Source organism: Cryptomeria japonica, chromosome 10 (assembly GCF_030272615.1).
Source record: "Cryptomeria japonica chromosome 10, Sugi_1.0, whole genome shotgun sequence".
Classification (NCBI taxonomy): domain Eukaryota; kingdom Viridiplantae; phylum Streptophyta; class Pinopsida; order Cupressales; family Cupressaceae; genus Cryptomeria; species Cryptomeria japonica.
The window spans coordinates 177,606,666-177,628,716 of record NC_081414.1 but is presented as its reverse complement, the minus strand read 5'-3'; positions in this window follow the sequence as shown (position 1 = coordinate 177,628,716).

Here is a 22,051-nt window from a genome sequence, read left to right as displayed (position 1 = left end):
AAGGATAGTTCACATCTAGTGAGTTTAATTATTTTTATGAAGAGCATGGAATTAGGAGTTAGTTATCTACTCCATGGACCCCTCAACAGAATGGAGTTGTGGAAAGGAAGAACATAGCTATTTTGGATGCTCCTAGGAATATGATGATTGAAGGAAATGTTTTGCATACATATTGGAGAGAATTTGTTAGCATTGTTGTGTACACATTCAAATGGGTGCATATAAAAGGTGATTATGGTAAGACTCCTTATGAGTTATGGTTAGGTCATTTTCCTATAGTGAGATATTTCAAAATATTTGAAAGAAAATGTTATATCAAAAGAGATGAAAATATAAGAAAATTTAATGAAATATGTGATAAAGGAATCTTCATGGGTTATTCTACTAAGAGCAAAGCCTACCCGTGTTACAATAAGAGACTGAAGAAGATTGTGGAAAGTGCAAATGTGAAGGTTGATGAGTGTCATGAGAAGAAAATTAGAGCATGTGGATATGAATCAGATGATCAAGATGTTAGTTCAAAGAAAGTTCAGTCTAAGAATCCAAATAAGAGTGATTTGGCAAAGACAATGAATCAAGTTGTTGATGGTGAAGAAGTTGAAGGGACTGAAAATCAAAACAATCAGAAGGCCTTGAGGTATGTCACACTAAATCATTTAGAGAATCAAATTATTGTTGATAATAATAAAGGTGTGATGACTAGGAGAAGACTTGTTGTAGAAGAGGTATGTTTTATTTTTAAGATTAAACCTAAAGATGTTGTTGAAGCTTGTAAAGATAAAAATTGGATGAAGGATATGGAAGAAGAATTGAATCAGATTGAGAATAAGAATACATGGGAACTTGTTCCAAGACCTAAAAACAATAATGTGATTGGTACTAAATGGGTATTCATGAACAAATTAAATGAAGATAGAGAAGTGAGAAACAAAGCAGGACTGATATGTAAGGGATGTTCACAGATGGAAGGAATTGATTATGAGGAGACTTTCACTCCGATAGCTAGAATTGAAGTTGTTAGATCACATCTGTCATATATTGCTTCCAATAATTTCAAGGTATATTAGATCGATGTCAAGTTAGCCTTTTTGAATGCTGATTTGGAAGAGGACTCCTATATTGAGAAACATTCAATGTAGAAAGCATTGTATGGACTTAAACAAGTCCCTAGAGCTTGGTATGCCAGATTAGATAAGTATTTGATGAAATTAGAATTCTATAAAAGTACTACTGATAGTAATTTATACTTCAAAATTGATAATGAAAATATTTTAATTATTGAAGTTTTTGTTCATGAAATTATTTTTGGAGGAGATGATGATTTGAGTATGAAGTTTGTTGATGATATGCAAAAAGAATTTGAGATGTCTATGATAAGTGAGATGAAATTCTTCTTAGGGTTGTAGATTGCACAGATTGGTAAATATATTTTCTATTGGCATTTGATGTTATTCCGATGATGTTTCGGTGGAGATTGATCATGTCTGGTGCATAAGGATTCTTAGGAGTTGTCATTGATGGCAACTCATCCTATAGATCTTATTTGGTATGGAGTTTGGGACTATGGAATGTCTTGAGTAAGTTATATGGTATTAGTCTACCCAGTGCAACTTAGTGTTTAGTTTTGTAAGCATTTCTTTTTTTTTGGTGTTTGTAGTTTCTCATTTTGGTGATTAGGGTTAGTTGGTTTTCTATTAGAAAAAGATTATCATGCTAAGCTACCCTCTAATGTTGATTCCTATGCTTGTTTGAAGATATGATATCTTGTAGCATAGTAAAATAGAGTATTCCTCATGTTTGGAGGTGTAACATGTTGGGAATTTGGAGGAATTGATTATGTGTTGCATTGAAGTTTTTGTCATTGATGGAAACAACAATAGTTTTGGTTGTTTACCGGTTTCTGGTTGGTTCCGACAGATTGGTTGGATTATGATATTGATCCGGTATGTTCTGGTATGCTTTGGTTTATGGAATTAATTTGGATTTGTCATTCATGCTATATAGATGAGTATCACGATCAGTTGGTTCGACATTTGATGACTCAGGAGCTATCATTTGTTCTAGTAAGCCTTTTGGTCATCGGTAAGGGTTTTACTAGCAGAGCTTTGTTGAAGATATTTTGATGCACATGATAAGTGGTGTTGGTGAGTCTTCTTGATGGATTTCAAGATGTTGTTGGTTATCTTTTTTGTGTTCCTCTTGATAGATGGTGTTGGATTTGGTTTATGGCGACCTATTTGGGTCCGATGATATCCAGATTATGGACTGGTTTATGTAACATGTTCGAGGATGATCCCGATGTGTTACCGACGGGATTTAATGATTGGCTTATATTATTTTCAGCCTAAGATGACTTGGTTGATCATTAGAATGTGGGTTTATGTTATGGATTTATTGTATTATCTTTTAGGTGGCCAATCCAATTGTTTAGGTCCTAGGTTGGTATATATATATGATGTAAGATCTCTTTGTAGATCATGGTAATGGGAATGTTAATGGGGTTATAGGTCTATATGTCTTTGAATAATATTGTAATCATATGTAGAGGTTTTGGTTGATCATAGGTGATCGAATTGGGTTTGTAAGAGAGGTTTAAGACCTTTGGAACCGAGCTTAACTAGAACTATTTTCTGGCATAGGAGATGCTATCTTTGTAGTTCACTCTTATTTTTGGATTATAGTCTGGATTTAATTTGTAGTCAGTGAGGCTCATTTTATGATGAGCAGTGTGCTCCAGGTTTTTGGCATTCTTGAATGTGTAGGACCCTCATATTGTAATCACATACTTACTGCAAAAGTATTATCTAGCTATGGGTAGGCTTCCCACCATGGTTTTTCCCTACATCAGGTTTTCCACGTACAAATATTGGTGTCATGTGTTCTAGATGGATGGTAGCTATCTATGATTTATGTTTATGTTTAATTGCTATATCAGTCATTCTAGTATTTGGTTTATGCATTCTGGTATTGAGTTTATGTGTTTCAGTAATAAGGATTTGAATGCTTAAAGTTTTTTAATCTGTTGACAACTAATTCACCTCCCCATCTCAATTGTCCTCTAGTTATCTAAGTTGTCTAACAATTGGTATTAGATATTGGTCCTCTTTGCATAAGCTTAACTGCCTAAGGAAGATCCTAAGGAATCTAGCAATTCAAGTTCATCAAGTGCATCTATAGTTGTTTTCTAGATAGAAATTCCTAGGCTTGATGGAACAAATTACAAGGTATGGAAGATTTAGATGGAGACTCACTTGAGATGTCTTGGAAAGGAAATTTGGGAGATCACTGAGAAAGGTGTACCATCATTTAATCTGGCATATAGAAATTCTCCTCCGACAGGTCTGGATAAGAAGCTTGAGAATGATTGTAGAGCTAGAGAAGCCCTTTTGTGTGCACTTTCTGATCAACAAATAATGGGATTGACTGATAAATTAACTACAAAGGCTATATGGGATAAAGTGGAGACTCTAAATGAAGGTGACCCTACTATTAAAATTGCTAAACTTAATGGTTATCGGGTGAGGTATGAGGACTTGAAGATGGAAGAAGATGAAAATATTACTGCTTTTATGAAGAGACTTAATGAGATTGTTTTGGGAATTCAATGTTGTGGTGGATCTCTGAGCAAAGATGAAATAGTTTGTAAAGTACTCAAAGCTTTGCCACCGGCTTATAAGATGAGGGCTACTACAATTAATGAGTTGAGAACTATGGAAAACATCTTTATTAATAGGGATACATTGGATGGAAAATTATTTACTTTTGAGCTTTAGGAATTTGGACCTTATGGAGCTATAAAATCTGAACCCAGTTTTCATGCATCTACACCATCTACCAACATGAGTGATTGGAAAGCTTTATATGTGAAGGAACTAGAGGATATGAAGAAAGAAGATGAAGAGTTTAAGAAACATGAATCCTTATTTGCTAGAAGAGTACCTAAAGGACTGATAGGAAGTAAGTATGAAGGAAAATCACCTTTTAAATGCTTTGCATGTAATAAGATAGGTCATTTTGCATCTAGATATCCTGGAATCAATTCAAGATTTGAAGAAAGAGCTAGAAGATATTTCAGGCCTAACCATGACTATCAGAACAAGCATAAGTATAGGAGGAACATAGACAAATCATGCTACTTTGCTGATGAAGAAGGTGTGACTAATTCTGATGATGAATCAATACAAGATTCAACTAGTGGATCCAATAATGGAAAGGAATGGGTAGTTTTGGCTATCAAGAAAGATGATCCACTACTTGAAGAGAAGGCCCTTGCTACTAAAATTAAAGACAAGTATGAGTGGTTAATTGATAGTGGATGTTCACATCATATCACTCGACATAGAAGGAAGTTCTTATCTATGCAAGAATTTGATGGTGGTCTAGTTAGATTTGGAGATGACAAAGCATGCATGATCAAGGGAAGACGAACAATATCATTGGATGGTAAGAATAACACTAATAATGTTTAATATGTTGAAGGTTTAAGTAATAATCTTTTGAGTGTAGGACAATTGGTGGATAAGGGATTTTAGTTATAGTTCAAGGATGGAAAATACAAGATTATCAACAGATCTGGATTGGAGATTGCAACCGGTACATAGACCTAAGGTAATATCTTTCATTTGAACTCCAGTGAGAAGACATGTTTGATTGCACAAATTGATGAGAGTTGGCTACGGCATAAGAGGTTGTGTCATGTGAATTTTGATTGCATTTTGAAAATCAGTTCTACTAAGGTAGTTAGAGATATACCTAAGATTGTAAAGCCCTATAGTCCAGTATGTAAGGAATCTCAAATGGGAAAGAAAGTTAGAACTTCTTTTAAGAGTATACAAGACAAATCTAATGATGTTCTTGATCTTATTGATACTGATTTGTGTGATCCTGCTAGAATCAAAAGTCTTCATGGTGATAGATATTTCATGCTAATCATTGATGACTATTCAAGAATGATGTGGGTTACTTGTCTAAGGGAGAAGTCTGAAGAATTTGAAAAGTTTAAAATATTTAAAGCCAAAGTTGAGATAGAGACAGGATTGAAGATTAAGTGCTTAAGGTCATATCAGGGTGGAGAATTCACACCTGGTGAATTTAATAGATATTGTGAGAAGAATGGAATAAGGAGATAGTTGTGTGCACCCCAAACACCTCAATAGAATGGATTTATGGAAATGAAGAACATAACTATCTTGGATGTAGCTAGAACTATGATGATGGAACCTAATATGCCTCATGTCTACTGGAGAAAAGCTGTAAGCACAACAATATATACATTCAACAAAATTCATATCAAAGGAGATACTGGTAAGACACCTTATGAGTTATGGTTTGGTCATGCACTAATAGTTAAGTATTTTAGAATCTTTGGTAGTAAATGCTATATCAAAAGAGATGATTCCATTGGAATAGATGTGATGAAGGAATATTACTTAGTTATTCTAATGAAAGAAAAGCATAAAGATGTTATAACAAAAGATTGCAGAGAATTGTGGTGAGCACAAATGTCAAGGTGGATGAGAAGAATAGAAGTCAAATAAAAAATTATGAGAAAGAATAGACAGTGAAAATCATCATAACTGAACCAGTAGCACCTACATCAGAACAAAATGTTGAACCAGTTACTCTGGCAGTATCAGAAAATTCAATAGTAACTAAAGATCAGGATAGAGGAACAAAAAATCAGAAGACTCCTAGGTATGTAAGGTTGAATCATTTAGAAGATTATATCATTGGAGACAAAACAAAGGATTGATGACAAGAAGAAGGTTGATAGCTAATGAGGTATGTTTCACTTCTCAAGTTGAACCGACATCTATAATTGAAGCTTGTAAAGATGAATGTTGGATGAAATATTTGGAAGAAGAATTAGATCAGATGGAAAAGAATAACACATGGACTTTAGTTCCTCGACCTAAAAAATAAGAATTTTATTGGAACTAAATGGGGTTTTAGGAATAAATTGAATGAAGATTGACAAGTTTTGAGGAATTAAATCTAGATTGGTTTGTAAAGGATATTCTTAGAAGGAAGGAATTGATTATGATGAAACCTTTGCACCAGTAGTTATTCATTGTGATAACTCTACTTCTATTGATATATCAATGAATCCGGTATTTCATTCTATGACAAAGCACATATCTATCAAGTATAACTTTTTGAAGAAGAAGGTAGAAGCAAATGAAGTCAGACTGGTTTATGTGAACACTAAAGAGAAGATTGCAGACATCTTCACTAAAACCTTGCCTAAAAAATCATTTAAGTACTTGTGAGATAGATTGGGGGTTTCTGTCCCTCTGGTAGAGACATGAGTGATGCTAATTGGCATTAGTTCAGTATGCATTATTAGATATATTACTCATTTTAGATTGATGTGGTGGTGCTACTACTCAAGAGGAGTAGTCAACTATAAGAATCAGAGGGTTTATGAATTTTCTTTGATGTTTATGTCATATTTCTAGCATTGATGTCAAAGGGGAGAGTTATTCTTGTGAAAAACATAAGGGAGAGATATATTCATTAGGGGATTTTGGTTCAGAGCTTAATTGCTATATCATTTTATGGGATATTGATGGTTGTCTTTTGTAGGGGATACTTGTTTGTTATTTCTTGGCACTTGCATGTTTTTCACATCTAGTGTTTCCATCAATTCTAAAGGGGGAGATTATTGGAAATTTGGAGGAATTATTTATGTGTTGTGTTGACATTTTGTCACTGATGGAAACACTGATAGTTTTGGTTGTTTATCAGTTTCTAATTGGTTCCATGAGAGTGGTTGGATTATGATATTGATTTGATATGTTCCAATATACTTTGGTTTATGGAATTGATTTGGATCTTTCATTCATGCTATTTAGATGAGTATCATGATTAGTTGGTTCAGGATTGTATGACTCAGGAGCTATCATTTATTCTAGTAAGAATTTTGGTCACTAGTAAGGGTTTTACCGGTAGAGATTTGTTGAAGATCTTTTGATGCACATGATAAGTGGTCTTAGTACAGCTTCTAGATGGCTTTAAGTATGTTTTTGGTAATCTTGTTCATTTTCTTGTTGATTGGTGGTGTTGGATCTAGTTTACGGTGACCTATTTTGGGTTCGGTGCTATGTAGGTTATGGACCGGTTTATGTAACATGTTGGAGTATGTTTCTGATGCATTATAGATGAGATTTAATGATTGGTTTATATTGTTTTCATCCTAAGCCAACTTGGATGATCATTGGATTGCGGGTTTATGTAATGAATTTATTGTATTATCTTTAATGTGGCCAACCTAATTATTTAGGTCTCGGGTTGCTATATATATGATGTAAGATCTCTTTGTAGATCATGGTAATGGGAATGTTAGTGGCAGTTATAGGTCTATCTATGTGTGAATAAAGTTGTAGTCATATGTAGAGGTTTTGGTCAATCATAGGTGATCAAATTGGGTTTATAAGAGAGGTTTAAGACCTTCGGTGTTGAGCTTAACCAAAACTATTCTCAGACATAGTAGATGCTATATTTGCAATTCACTCTTCTTTCCAGATTGTAGTCTAGATTTATTTTGTAGTTAGTGAGGCTCCTTTTCTGATGAGCAGTGCACTCTAGGTTGTTGGCCTTACTACATGTGCAATCCCCTCATATTGTAATCACATACTTATTACAAAAGTATTATATGACTATGGGTAGGCTTCCCACCATGGTTTTTCCCTTTATGGGGTTTTCCACGTACAAATTTTTGTGTCATGTGTTATGGATGGATGGTAATTGTTCTGTGATTTATGTTAATGTTTAATTTATATATCAGTCATTTTGGTATTTGGTTTATGCATTTGAGTATTGAGTTTGTGTATTTTGGTAATAAGGATTTGAATGCTTAAAGTTTTGTAATCTGCTGACAACTAATTCATCCTCCCCTCTCAATTGCCCTGTGGTTATCTGTGTTGTCTAACATAACATGTAGTTTGGATTCCTTGGGTAGATTTTGATGATTGGTGATATGTTTGAGATGGTTGGTGAGACCTATAGGAATCTTGTGATCATTTGATATAGGTCTGGAATAATGATTTGTAAAGATTGAGTTGACACAAGATTACATATTTCATATTTTGATATTTTGTGAAGCCAACTTATGGGAGATCAATTTTGATAGTGCGGATATATAAGATCAACTTGGATGATGTCTTTGGTATGGTGATCATATTCTAGATTTTTTTGGAGTGATTGGACATAGTTTCACATATGCATCTTGAATTTGTTGATCTGGTAATCCACAACATAGCAGAACAGAGGAGTTTATCAGAACAGTCACAACGAATCACTTTGTGCCTAACCAGAACTGATATTTTGCATAATTATATGTTTTTTTCCAATTATTACTCATTGTAATCATTGTGCAATTATTTGTAAGGTAGTGATCCTCGCTTTTAGGTTGCAACCCTTTTTTGTAACTAAGTAGAGAGCTTTGAGCAGTGTGCTTGAATGCAAGTGCATTCCCCTATTGTAATATTATTTTGGTACTAGCCATAGTATAATAATATTTTGGGTTTAAATCCCAACTTTATTTCTCCCTTTTGGATTTCCATGTAAAAATATTTTTGTTATGGTTGCATGGTTATTTTCTTTATGTTTTTGCACTTTGCTTTCTTTCTTGTGCATCTAGTGGTTAAAGAATTAGTATAATAAGTTTGAGATTTGTAGAACGTTGATTCACCCCCTCTGTCTGTTCATTGATTCCATCAATTGGTATTAGAGATTAGTTCCTCTGAGGAAGCCTAATAGCTTGAGGAAGATCTTTAAGATTGAATTAATGGACTCTAGTTCATAGAGATAGCTTAGTGTGGCACTTGAAGATCTTGATGCAATAAAAAATAAAGCAAGTTCCTTGAATAGAAACTTGAGTGTAGTTGAAGACTTCATTGAGAGATTGAGAGAAGAAGTGAGAACTTCAAGAGACAAAAGAAAAGAGTTGATGGACAAACTAAAGGAGAAAAGGAGCAAAGAATTGAAGATAAAGGCAAGACTAGTGAATGTGAAAAGCTTGCCAGAGAGAATGTAGTATTGAAGAATGAGATGCAATCTATTGTGATGAAGATGACTAAGGAGATTTAACACCAAAAGAAGAATGAAGAAAGTATGACTTAATAATTGAAACATAGATGAGATGAATGTTGCAGAATAACTTATGAAAATGATTAGTTGAAGCTTGAGTTGATACAATCAAAGAATGGTGGACATGAACTTGAAAGACATATTGTTACCGTGAGAGATGAACATACTACTACTAATGATTATAAGGACAAATTCTAATCTACCTTAGAAATACTTGATGAGATGTTATATAGTTAGAAAATGGAAAGGACACAAGGGGACATGTATTTGACAAAGGAGAATCCTCTAGTTTTGGACAGAGCAATGCAAAACCTAATCATCGGAAGAACAAGAAATCTCCGGTAAGACAACCCAATTCCTATAAATTCAATGGTAGATGTTTTAATTGAAATAGATTTGGTCATATGGAAAATCAATTTAGAAGTAGGATGAATAATGGGATGAAGAATAATGTTATGAATAATGTTCCTACCTTTATCGGTCAATGTTTCAAATGCAACAACTTTGGTCACAAGGCAAACTTGTGCAGAATGAGGAATAATTTCTAAAATAAGAGAAGTTTTGCATTTGGAATGTTTGGACATATCTCTAACCAATGCAGGATGAGACAAAATTAGATGAATTTCAGACATGCAGAGAAATGTCATCTACCATGCATACAACAAACTAGGTCACATTGCAAAATATTGCAGAAGAAGGAATAGTGGTCTGCTAAAAAAAAGAAAATAAGATGGGAAAAGAAAAGAAAAGGTAGATAAAATTAGAGATCAACATAAGAAGATGTTGTTAGATGCAATGATAGTCCCAAAGACCCTAAGAGGGGGGGGCGGGGTTGGTGAATTAGTGTCTAACTAGTTAATGGAATATTTAAACTTGTTTATAACTTTGCAACCCAAATCAATGTACCAGTAAACAAGAAATAATGCAGCAAATAGAAATAGCAGAGAAAACATAAGTGCACACCATAACACAAGATATTTTGGCAAGGAAACCTGATGTGGGAAAAACCTCAGTGGGATTTGTGACCCACAATATTTACTCACTGGCCAATATGAATAAATATTACTTACAGTAGGGGCCTACACATGTAGGAAGGCCAATAGCCTAGAGCGCACTACTCAATAGAAGAGTCTCACTAACTACAATATGGATAATTAAATCCAATAAAATGTACTTCTCAAAATAGCATATGCAATGCTTGATTTAGTACTGATTTAAGCTCAGTCATATACCTTAACCTAAACCTTTCATTGTCTTATCTATCATCTGTATTCTCCCATCAACTATATGAAAATGACCTATTAGATCTCATACATATATGAGTCTTTACAATACATCATGTTGGCTTACAAATAATTAATTACATTTACAATATAATTCACATAAACAAAACTTGTCTCATGTCGACCTGAGTGCTAGTATACTTCATTGTCGGTGTAATCTGGATGTCGGTCCCAGTGCCTGTTGGTGTATGATGTCTATGATGTCGATGTATGTGTAGAATCCTATTACCGGTTGGTTTCCATTAATGACAACATTAACCATATTCTCATTAGAGTGTAGAATGCCAACAATATCCCCCTTTGGCATTGATGGAAACACTCATGAGAAAAATCCAAAACTATTATCCAAAAATGATGTCTAAAAATTGATCCCAAAAAAAAGTGTGCTCCCCCTAAGAAAGTGATCTCCTCTATGCATTTTTCTCCATACTACTCCCCCTTTGGCATCAATGACAAAGGATGTAAAAAATAGTAAAAGAGTACAAAATTTCTACCTTATAGCCTGTAACTGGTTGCTTACAAGTTGAAAAATGTCTACCAAAAGTAGATTCAGGATCTGCATGAATTTGTTATTGTTAGAGATAATGGTTTTTGTCTACTGGATCATGCTTGTCAGATAATGCATTTGTTACTCTGGTGACCGTTCTCCTTGAATTGTCACCTTTGATAGCTCAACCTACTGAGTAATAAGACTGTCCAATCTTGGGCCAAGTTTTCTTTTCTATTCTCGGGCCTTTAACCTTATCCTTTCTTTTTCTTTCTCAAGTTTCTCTAACTTTTCTTCAAAAGCTATCATCTATTGATCAAGAGCAGATGTAAGTTCTAAAGAACTAATCAAATTATCCACAATGTCATCCATCTTCTTCTATGTCTTCTTAATTTCCTTAGCAATATCTTAGTCAAGTGGTGAGGCTTGCAAGCTTCTCTATACATTTCCTTATATTCCAAAATTGTTAAGTTAAGTATCGATAATAGTGAATCCATGTGCTTAGATAGTCTTTGATAGTTTTCTCAAAGATTTCACCTTTCTTTTTGTTCACTCTTTCCTTAACAGTTTCCTCATTCACCTTATCTATAGTTAGAACATTTCTAGCAATAAATTTAGACAATGCATCCTGTAGACACCTAAAAATGGTCAAACGCTTGCGAGGTCATACTTTAACATTTGCGCATTGCCTCATGTTAGGTTTTTGCATCGTATTAACATTTCTCCTATGATTCGCACTTGATCTTTATCATTTGCGAGCATTGAGTCATTCTTCTACATTATTCAATCATCTCATCCTCAAATTTGGTCTTGTCGACAACATTATTCAGTCATGATTTTGATCGATCTTATCTTGTTGCATCAATGTGCGTACTAATTTGTCATCATTTTGGACATCGTCAATCCTAATTAGGGTTTTGTCCTCCTATCAATCTTGCAATCAAATTTTTCATCAATCATGGCTCTCTTATCAATATTATCATTTTGGACATTGTCAATCCTAATTAGGGTTTTGTCCTCTTTTCAATCTTATCATCTGGCGATCGGTTTATCAATCTTGTCATCATACGATCAATTTGTCATCGATCGTTGTCATTGTTCGATCGTTGTCATGTTTAATTTTGTCATTTGGTGATCAATTTGTCATCGATCATGGTCATTTTCAATCTTGTCATTTTGCAATCTATTTTGTCATCGATTCTTGTCCTTTTGTCAATCTTGTCATTTTGCGACCGATTTGTCATCGATCGTTGTCTATCTCAATTATGTCAATTTGAATCAATTTGTCATTATTCCTTGTCAATTGGCGCATTTTCTCAATCAAATCATTTATCGCATTGGTCATTTATCAATTCAAAATCATGACATTAATTATCTTCAGTCAAGACCTAATTGTCATTTTTGCATTTCTAATTCGTCTTCTAGGGTTTTATGATTTATTCATTTAACCTAATTTGTCATTTCTTCCTCTAGGATTACTAAATTATTTATTAATCCTAAGTCTTCTCATTACAATTAAATCTTTATTTAACTGGCTAATTATTCTTCCTCTTGTAAATTAATTAATAAATGACAAATTATTAATTAATTTACCTAATTTCTTCTAGTTCCTAATTTCCTATTTTTCCATCAATTTCTAATTCCTAATTGTCATCAATTTCAATTTTCTAATTTTCTTAATTTCTAATTTCTTTTCCCTCCTATTTCATCTCCTAATTCCATGGGAATGACATTTCAATTTGTCATAAATTGTCATAATTGATAATCAATCAATTTTGACATAGAATGTGTCATAATTTGTCATCAATTATCAATCAATCAAATTGTGCATACAAAGTGCATAATTTGTCATAATTTGTCATATTGATTTGCAATTTCCATTTGAATTGCATCATGCTAATCTTGTCATTTATCCAATTCTTCTATAAATTGGATGATTTTCTTCAATCAAGGCCCGAATCCCTAATCAAACTATCGAACTTATGCTTCTAGTACTCTTGACCAATAACCAACATCCATATTTCTTTCAATTGTATGTGTGCACTTGTAGGTGAGATCCACAAATCCATTTGAAGAGGAAAGAAGAACAATGGAGCCGCATGGAAGGAGCATTCAAATCATCATACAGTTTGCATAATCTTTGCTTTTGAATGTTTCATTTAATGTCTCTATTGAATATGTTTTAGGATAGGTTCATTGCAATGAGTGCTCTTGTGATTGAGTTATCATGTCTAGTGTTTTGATCTACTTGTTTGTGATGATTTCCTATTTCCTAACGTACACATCCAATTTACCTAAAGAATCCTCAATATGATCTGTGTAGAATGACTCATGAATCCACACCTAATTCTGACGATGGAACCTCATCTAGCAACTAGGGATTTTTGGCCATTGGGGGTTTTTCATATAGATCCATAGAACCCCCTCTTTGGAGATCTATAATCAATTCTAGAAGGTTACAAAAGGTTTAGATCATGTATGTAGATAATATCCAGAAGACTTCATGGAGATTTGAGACTCTGGTAGGTGAATTCATGAAAAATAAGGTAACCAAAAGCTTAAGGGTTGAAGCTTTTATTACAACTCAAAATTTGGTTTTTAAAGGTTAAAAAGGAATTTCAAAAGGTTATTCCTAATGATGCAAATGAGTGAAGCGAGTAGAGAAGCAAAGTAAAAGTGATTGAACAAATTAATTCGAGCTTGTGGCGATCAATGAGTGATTTCTTTCATCCGGTTGAGAGTCAAAAGGTATTTGTTGAGATTTTTGATAGAGTAAGGCCTGTCTTCAAGAAGCATTTTTAAAAATCTATTGAAGACTGTCCAAAAGGAGAATTTCCTTTAGTTTTGTATAGTGTTCTTCATAATGAAGACATTAGAGCATATATTCATAGTGATATTGAGGATCTTGGTAGTGCACACATGTTATCCTTTTATAACAACCATTTGACAAATGGTTTGGGAAATCTAAAACTGGAATACAAGATTCTTCAAGATAAGAGTTTTGTGTAGTTCATCCATTTCCAACATTTGATGAAGGAAAATGGGTCTAGTACATCCCGAGAACAGTCCATGATGAGTTCATATGGCTGGAGAGATCGTACAAAATCACAAAGTAGGCTATTCAAGTAGTCACATTCTTGAGTGCAACTAGTGAAGTTCTTGGATTGAGAAAAGTGCAGAATACCACTGTGATAGCCGCTACCAGTTCAAAATTTGACAACAAGGCAATGAAAATTAATGACACTTTAAAGCATGATGTCAGATTTTACTCGATGGTGGTAAGTTACAAGGTATATCAATCAAGTAAACAAAACTTAGTCTCTGGTACTACCATAGTCTTAGCATATTAGATCCTTAAAAAGATAAAAGGTATGGTCTTTGTGTAGTTCTTCTAAGTGAATTGTTGAGAAACTTGAAGAAGATTGTAGATAGGAATTCGGAAATCATCAAAGCAAATAGCAAATTAGACTAGTTCAAACATGAAAACTAAATTGCAATGACAAATCCTAAAAACATTCAATAGAGATATTGAAAATAAGACATTTAAACCAAATGCAAACCATCGCAAATGCGAATGTCTTCTCCAGAATTCTCCATTGTCCTCCTTTCTCCTTCAAATTGCTTTATTTGTGGATCTCACCTACAAATGCAAAGGTATAGCATGAAAGCAAGATTGACAAGATGAGATGACAGCGTAAGGATACTAGAAGCATGATTGATTGATTGGATCCTTTGATTGAAGAAATTCATCCAATTTATAGACAAATTGGAGAGATGACAAGATTAGCATGAAGAGATTTGAAAGGAAATTTCAAATCAAGAATGACAAATATGACAAATTATGACAAAATTGAAACTTTCTATGCAAGATTGATTGATTGACAAATTATGACAAAATTGACAAGATTGCTATGCAAAATTGACAAGATTGCTATGCAAAATTGATTGATTGACAAATTATGACAAATTATGACAAGATTGAAATGTCATTCCCATGAAATTAGGGGAAATATTAGAAAAATAGGAGAAAATAGAAAATTAGATGAATTGGAAATTAGGAAATTAGAAATTGATGAAAATTAGGAAATTAGGAATTAGGAGAAATTAGTAAATTGGAAAACTAGGTAAATTAATTAATAATTTTTCATTCATTAATTAATTAACAAAAAGAGGGAGGAATTAATTAGCCAATTAAATAAATATTTAATTATGACAAGAAAACTTAGGATAAATAAATAAATTATTTAACCTAGAGGGAAAATGACAAACAAGATTAAATGAATAAATCATAAAACCTTAGAAGATGAATTAGAAATGCAAGGACAACAATTAGGTCTTGACAAAAGATAATTGATGTCGATTCAATCATGATTTTGATTAACAAAGGACCAATGCTAACAAATGATTGAGATTGGTTGACAAACTGACCAAGATTGATAAAGAGACAAAATTGATAGGTGCCAATTGATGAGCAACAATGACTAATTGATCCAAATTGGCACGATTGAAAAGGACAATGATTGATGACAAATCGATCGCAAAATTAACGAGATTGACAAGAACAATGATTGATGACAAATTGATTGCAAAATGACAAGATTGAAAAGGATGAGGATCAATGATGAATTGATCGCAAAATGATGAGATTGACAAGTTGATAATCGCAAATGATTACTAACAAGCTAAAGATGATTGACAGATTGACAAGAGGACAAGGATCGACCAAAATCAAGACTAAAGATTACTATTGACAAGACCTAATTTGAAAGTGAGAAAAATGAGGAATGTAGAAGAAGGACTTGATGCTTGCAAATGATAAAGACCAAGTGCGCAACATAGAAGAAATGTTAATGCAATGCAAGAACCCTAAAATAAGGCAATGTGCAAATGTTAAAGTATGACTCTACAAGCATTGACCATTTTTAGATGTCTACATTTTGACCCCTCTTTGAGATAATGCGATTCTAAGTGTTGTTTCAAAGAACAATAATGAAAATGCCCTAGACAATGACAATGACATATGCATGCCCCCTCGAGGAATTGGTCGGAAAAATCCAAAAAAGAGGCCAATTGATCAATAAGAATGATAGAAAATGATAGGATCAAACGAATCACCAAGACTGATGGAAGAAATGTTAGTAAGAAGAAATTAGATAGAGGATAGTTAGAGATGAAGGAAAACTTGCTTTCACCAATGCACAAAAGTAGGTGAGAACCTTTATTTAATGTAGCAAAGAAGATGCAAAGCATCATGGCATTGAAGGCCAGAGCTGAAATGCAACCCCTTTTGCAAAAGATAGACACATCGCACACAAGGAATGAGTGAATCATCTTAGGGTGCATACATCAAGGGTTGAGGTATGTGCGGTGTTCACAAAGCAAACGTACTTATCACAGACACCCAATGATATAGTTGCCCTAGTTTGTGACAAACATTCCACAAATAGCAAACACATCAAAAAAAAAAAGGGACCATGAATCATCCCAGTCACTCTAAATCACTCAGTGACATCCTCAAGCAACATAGGAACATGATCAAAGCCAAAGATAAATTAGTAAAAAGATAAGACTCACAAATTCGACCAAGTCAAACAAACAGTTTGATTGTCATTGTCAAAAGTGGAACACAAGAATGATCATGTTGTCTGGTTTCAGGGAATGCGGTACCCTGTCTAAGACAAGACACAGTCTGGTTTTGAGTATACCACACCCTATATAAGACCCATGATAGTAGTGATAAGGACAAATGATACTGATGTTGATTGATTGATATGACAATTTTGATCAGGTTGAATGTCTGGTTTCATTGAAAAGTTCATCTATTAATGTGTGAGTTATAGTAAAGCGCAATGTTGTAACATGTTATATGTTTGTTTTCTACACAAATGTTTGATCGATTGTCATTGGATGTATGCTCAACAATTTGTCTATGCACAGAGGGTACCATTTATTGAGAAAATGCAAAATACCAAAGAAATTGTTTTTGGATTTTGATGTTTTGAAAACTTTTTATTCATTTTTTCAGGACTTTATTTGATTTTTTAGGGATTATTTCAAGATGTTATTTGATTTTTAGGGATTTTTTCAGGACATTATTTGATTTTTAAGGATTTTGTTCGAGACATTATTTTGATTTTTTTGGATTTTTAATGATTTTGCCCCTAGTGTCTAGCAAGGCAAGGAATATGATAGGTGAATAAATAGGCTTGCTAAAATGATGGTGGATAGAGGGAAGACAAAGGCCTTTTATTATGGAGAGAATGGGACAAGCGACTGGATATGACAATGTAAAGCAGTGACATGGCATGAGGGATATGTCAAGAGGTTTTTTGAAAAACATGTTTTTGCATTTCATTTCCTTATGTCAGATCAAGATCAAGGAATGAAAAAGAGTGTATGGATAGTGATAAGATATGGATAGGATAAGCAAGACCAAGAATGGATAAGGGACATGGACTGAAGGTCAAGATTGGCTAAGGGATAGTGGCAAAAAGTTGCAATAAGATAGGGAATATGGATAAAAGGTTGTAATAAGCAAATGGATAAAGACCAAAACCTATGATGGACTAAAAGCTATGAATAGGATGCATGACACTCATGAAGATCCTTAGCCTTGTTAAGATCAAAGGTGGAAAGAGGAAATGGACATGAGGGACAATAGGATATGAAGGGTAATGACAGGGGTTCGATAGGATAATGGGACAATGAAGGACAAAAGGATATGATAGGATAAAACCTATCCCCAAGTGTGGTGTGCAAGAAGTTCATGGATTATGCATGATGCCTGTTTGCTAGGTTTTCATCATGGTACTTTCCCAAGGCACCTATTTACCAGGTTTTCACCAGTGGATGAATTATTTTTGCTTTACCTTTTTTTTCTTTTTCTTTTTTTTTTCACTTTTTTTTTTTTTTTGTATTTTGACATTTTAAATAAAAGATGGACAAATGATAGGGGATGGAAGAAGGACTCAAGCATATTTTTATTTGGATAGTAGCCTTGAAAAAAATGGACCATGACCTTTTAAAAGCATGCTCAAAAGACGTTGGTAGGACAAGGACATGGAAAAAGAGACGAAACTAAGGCAAGGATTTATGCAAAAGATGGGATCAAAGGGATCGAAGGATGGAAAATATGCATTGGCTAATGGATAGGGTTTTGGAAGAATTGGGCTTCACTAGATGGAAATGAAGGAAAGATTGACATTGGCACACACCTTGAGGGGTGGTGGATTGATGGAGAAAAAATGGATCTCAAATTGTGAGATTTGGATGGAGGAATAGCTTGGGATTTTGGAACATAAGGGCCCAAAGTGGATGAAGAAGGTGATGGAGAAACAAATTTGAGAGTGTTGGATGGAGGAATAGCAATTTTGGATGCCAAGTTAGATGTTTCTTTAAGCTTTTTTGCTTCAAGAAGTTGCTTAGGGATCCACATGGTTTTTGATTTTTCATGCTTTTGTGGTTCCTTGGAGTGCATTTCTTGCACAAGGGATTTAGGAACCCATATATATTTTGACTTTTATTTATTTTGCTCAGTGGGCCTTTGTGGCTTTTTACATTTTTCCTTTTCTTTATAGATAAAATTTTTCTTTATTTTGACATGTCGATTATATTGGACATGTTGATCCTTGAATACATGTGGATTGCTAGACTTATGACGTTTACACTTGGCATTCAAATTTCTTGGAGGGGGAAAGGAATGCGTGGATGGATGTGAATGAAATGGACTTATTTTGGATTGATGAAATTTACTCAAGGATGTGTGCCTTTGCTGACATTGCATATAGGATGAAGGGATATAAGGACCTAAGATGGATGGAAAGTATGATGGCGAAGGGATATGTTTGGATTTTGAAGGGATATTGGATTTAGTAGGGGTACCCATGTCTTGAGGAATTTCACTGAGGCCATGACCCTTGATATTTTCTTTCATATTGAGGATTTATTTCTTGTGAAGGTCTACTCCTTTGCCTTTATGAATATCTTGACTTGTAGGATACTCTTTTCTTTGGGAAGAAGATGTGAGTCCATTATGAGGTGAATATGATATGAGAGAAATAATGAGATCTTGAAGTGGATTGGATTGCACCAAAGTGGAAGAACCCATTATGCATGTTGAGGGTTCATGAACATCTTGCACTAACATGTTAGAATCATGAGGGGGATTAGGATCATGAGGGGGACTAGGATTGTGTAGTGGACATGGTTCAATGACAGGCTCTTCAAGAGATGGAAAGGGAGAAATAATGGGATCATCAAAAGAAATGTGATCTTGGAGTGTATATGGAGCATTAAGACAAGGAGATGGAGGAACAAAAGGATCTTGTGGAGGATTTAAAGGAATAATTTGATCTTGACAAGAAGGAAGATCATTGGAATCCTCTTTAAAGGTGCTTTTCTCTTGACTTTCAATGGGATCATCGGAAAGGATGGAAGGGATATCTTGATATTTCTTAGGAAGTGGAATGTCAATGGGATTTGAAAGGATATTGTGTTCTTAGATAGAATGGACAAGAATAATGGAATCATTGCGAGTGTCTAGGGAAATGAAATCTTGGTCAACAATTGGATGGGATGATAAGGTTTCAAGATCTTGATCTTCATCTATTTCAAGACACATTTCTTCATGCTCTAAATTATCCTCTTGACATGGGGTTGGACTTTGGATATGCATGGGGGATTTTGGCAAGGGATTAATGCTTTGGCATGAAGGAAATTCACTTTGAACATTTGTGATGGATTCTAGCAAGGAATCAATGCTTGAACATGAGGAAGAGTGACTTTGAATGGGGTCCTCTAAAACAGGTAATGGCAATAAAGTTCATGGTGGCATTGGGTCTTGTATTTCTAAAACATGACAAGGATGTGTATCATGAATTGGATTATCTTGGCAATCAATTATGGATAGCCCTTGGATAATTTCATCCTTGGGTGTATTGTTTGATGAGGACAATATGGAAGGTTCTTGTGAAACTTCTAAAGGTGTAGGGATAGTTGCCACTGGAGAGTCAATTTGTTTGTGGGGGGATGAGGCATTGCTAGTCATAAGTGTATTATCTTTCTCTTCTTCAAAGAACTCACTTGGTAGGTTCCTTAAGAACCTTGCAATAAAGCCACCTTTCTTTCGGGGTTTTGACATGGTTGTATCTGGAATTTGAACTTGTTTGGCAAGGAGTTGGTTCTGGTTTGATGTCATGTTTTTATTTCAAACTAGATGTTGATCAAATTGGTTTGACATGTTCAAAATTTGGCTTGGTGTGTGTTGTAACCTTTGTTTTTGAATGTTTGGTTGTAGTTGTTGATACTGAGTTGTCCATTGAGTTTGTTGTTGATACTTGACAGTCGGTTGGACATATTGTTGAAATTGGACCATTGGTTGTGTTGGTTGTATATGTTGGACCATTGGTTCTATCTGTTGGAAATGTTGAACAATTGGTTGAACCATTGGTTATGATGGTTGAAAATGTGATTGATAGTAAACACCTTCTTGTTCTTGTTGTGGAGCCACATAATGTTGTTGTCTCTTTTCTTGAAATTGTTTCATCATCTCTATTTGTGAGATGAGAGCTAGTATGTCTGATCGTTTGATAAGAGATCTTACATCAATTGGCTCAATATTTGGATTTCGACCTAGAAATTTTTGAAACATTTTGGACATTTGTGATCTATTCTTCTCAATGTTTTTCACTCTTTGTTCCAATATCTCCTTTTCTTGAGCTAGTTTCTCCTCTAGTTTTTGTATTTGGAGACTTGTTTCATCATAAAAAGTTTGATTAATGTTGCTTTGTTGTTGGTTTGGATAGAATTGTGATTGCATTATCGTTTGATATGTCAAACTTTGTTGTATCATTGGTGCTTGGAACCTTGTTTCAATAGACATGTCACTATGCAATGTTTTTGGGATTTTTGATTTTAAAAGGATGATGTATGATATGCAACTAAATGCAACCTAAATAAACAAAAATGCAATCTATGGCAAGAATGCAACCTATGTTTTTGTTGTTTTTCAAGATTTTGACAAACTTTTGCATGCAATTCTAAAATTGAGACCCTTAGGAAATTGAAATGATGTTTAGACCTCAAAGGACAAAAGGACCAAGTGACAAAAGGACAAAATGACAATGTCTCCCCTATATGCTTGGATACTAAGCTAGGTTTGACCAAATGACATTGATGACAAAAAGATAAAAGTTTGATAAGGTCTAGACTTCCTCACAATGACTTAGGGTTCATCAAAGATTTTAATTACTCAAGTATAACAAAACCTAGTTTTGACACTATATGCAAAGGGACAATTACTATGCAAATGACCCTAATATGATATGATAATGACCTAAGCTTAATGAAGAGACCTAGGGTATGCAAATGTGACCTAATCTTATGAGGACAAGGATGCAAATGCAAATGTATGAAAATGTCAACCTAAGACAAAACCTAAGGTTGAATTATGAAATGGTATTACTCTAATGCAAGAAGACACATGCAAATGGATGACCCTTATTGATATGCAAAGGAGTATGACCTAGGTGAAACCTAACCTTGGTAGTTGACAATGAATTTGCAAAATGTAAACCTAGGATGAACCTAATGTTGGACATGCAATATGACACCTAAGTGAGGACCTAATAATGACATGCAAGGGGACACCTAAATGAGAACCTAATAAGGACATGCAAAGGGACACCTAAATGAAATGGACCAAGTGGAATGCAAGAATGATGCTCTAAGCCCTAAGTATGGACAATCAAGGACCTAAATATAAGTGACATGAATGTTGAGACAAGATTTTGAAAAATGTTTGACAACCATGTTTGAAGGTGTTTTAAACTTTGTTGAATGAAATACTCTTGTGTTTAACCTTGTTTTGAATCAATTTGTCTTGTTTTTGAAATGAGACACAACTCAAATTTTGACAAGCAAAGAAGACAAGATATTTTAACTTAGACTCAAGACAATCATGCTCATTCACACGTTTCTTATGGTAGGTAAGGATAGTAGGTACTTGAGAAGTAGACTCATTATGAGATTCAAGGAGAATACATAGATGCTTGACCCCACGGGCTGCCCTCCACGGCACTCACTTCTCAGGGAAGCCAAGCATCAGTCCCCATGGAAATCTCCCCATGGCGAACTTAGTATCTCCTCCAAGTATCTGAACTCCTCCTTCTCAAGCAACTAGAAGGATTTTGGC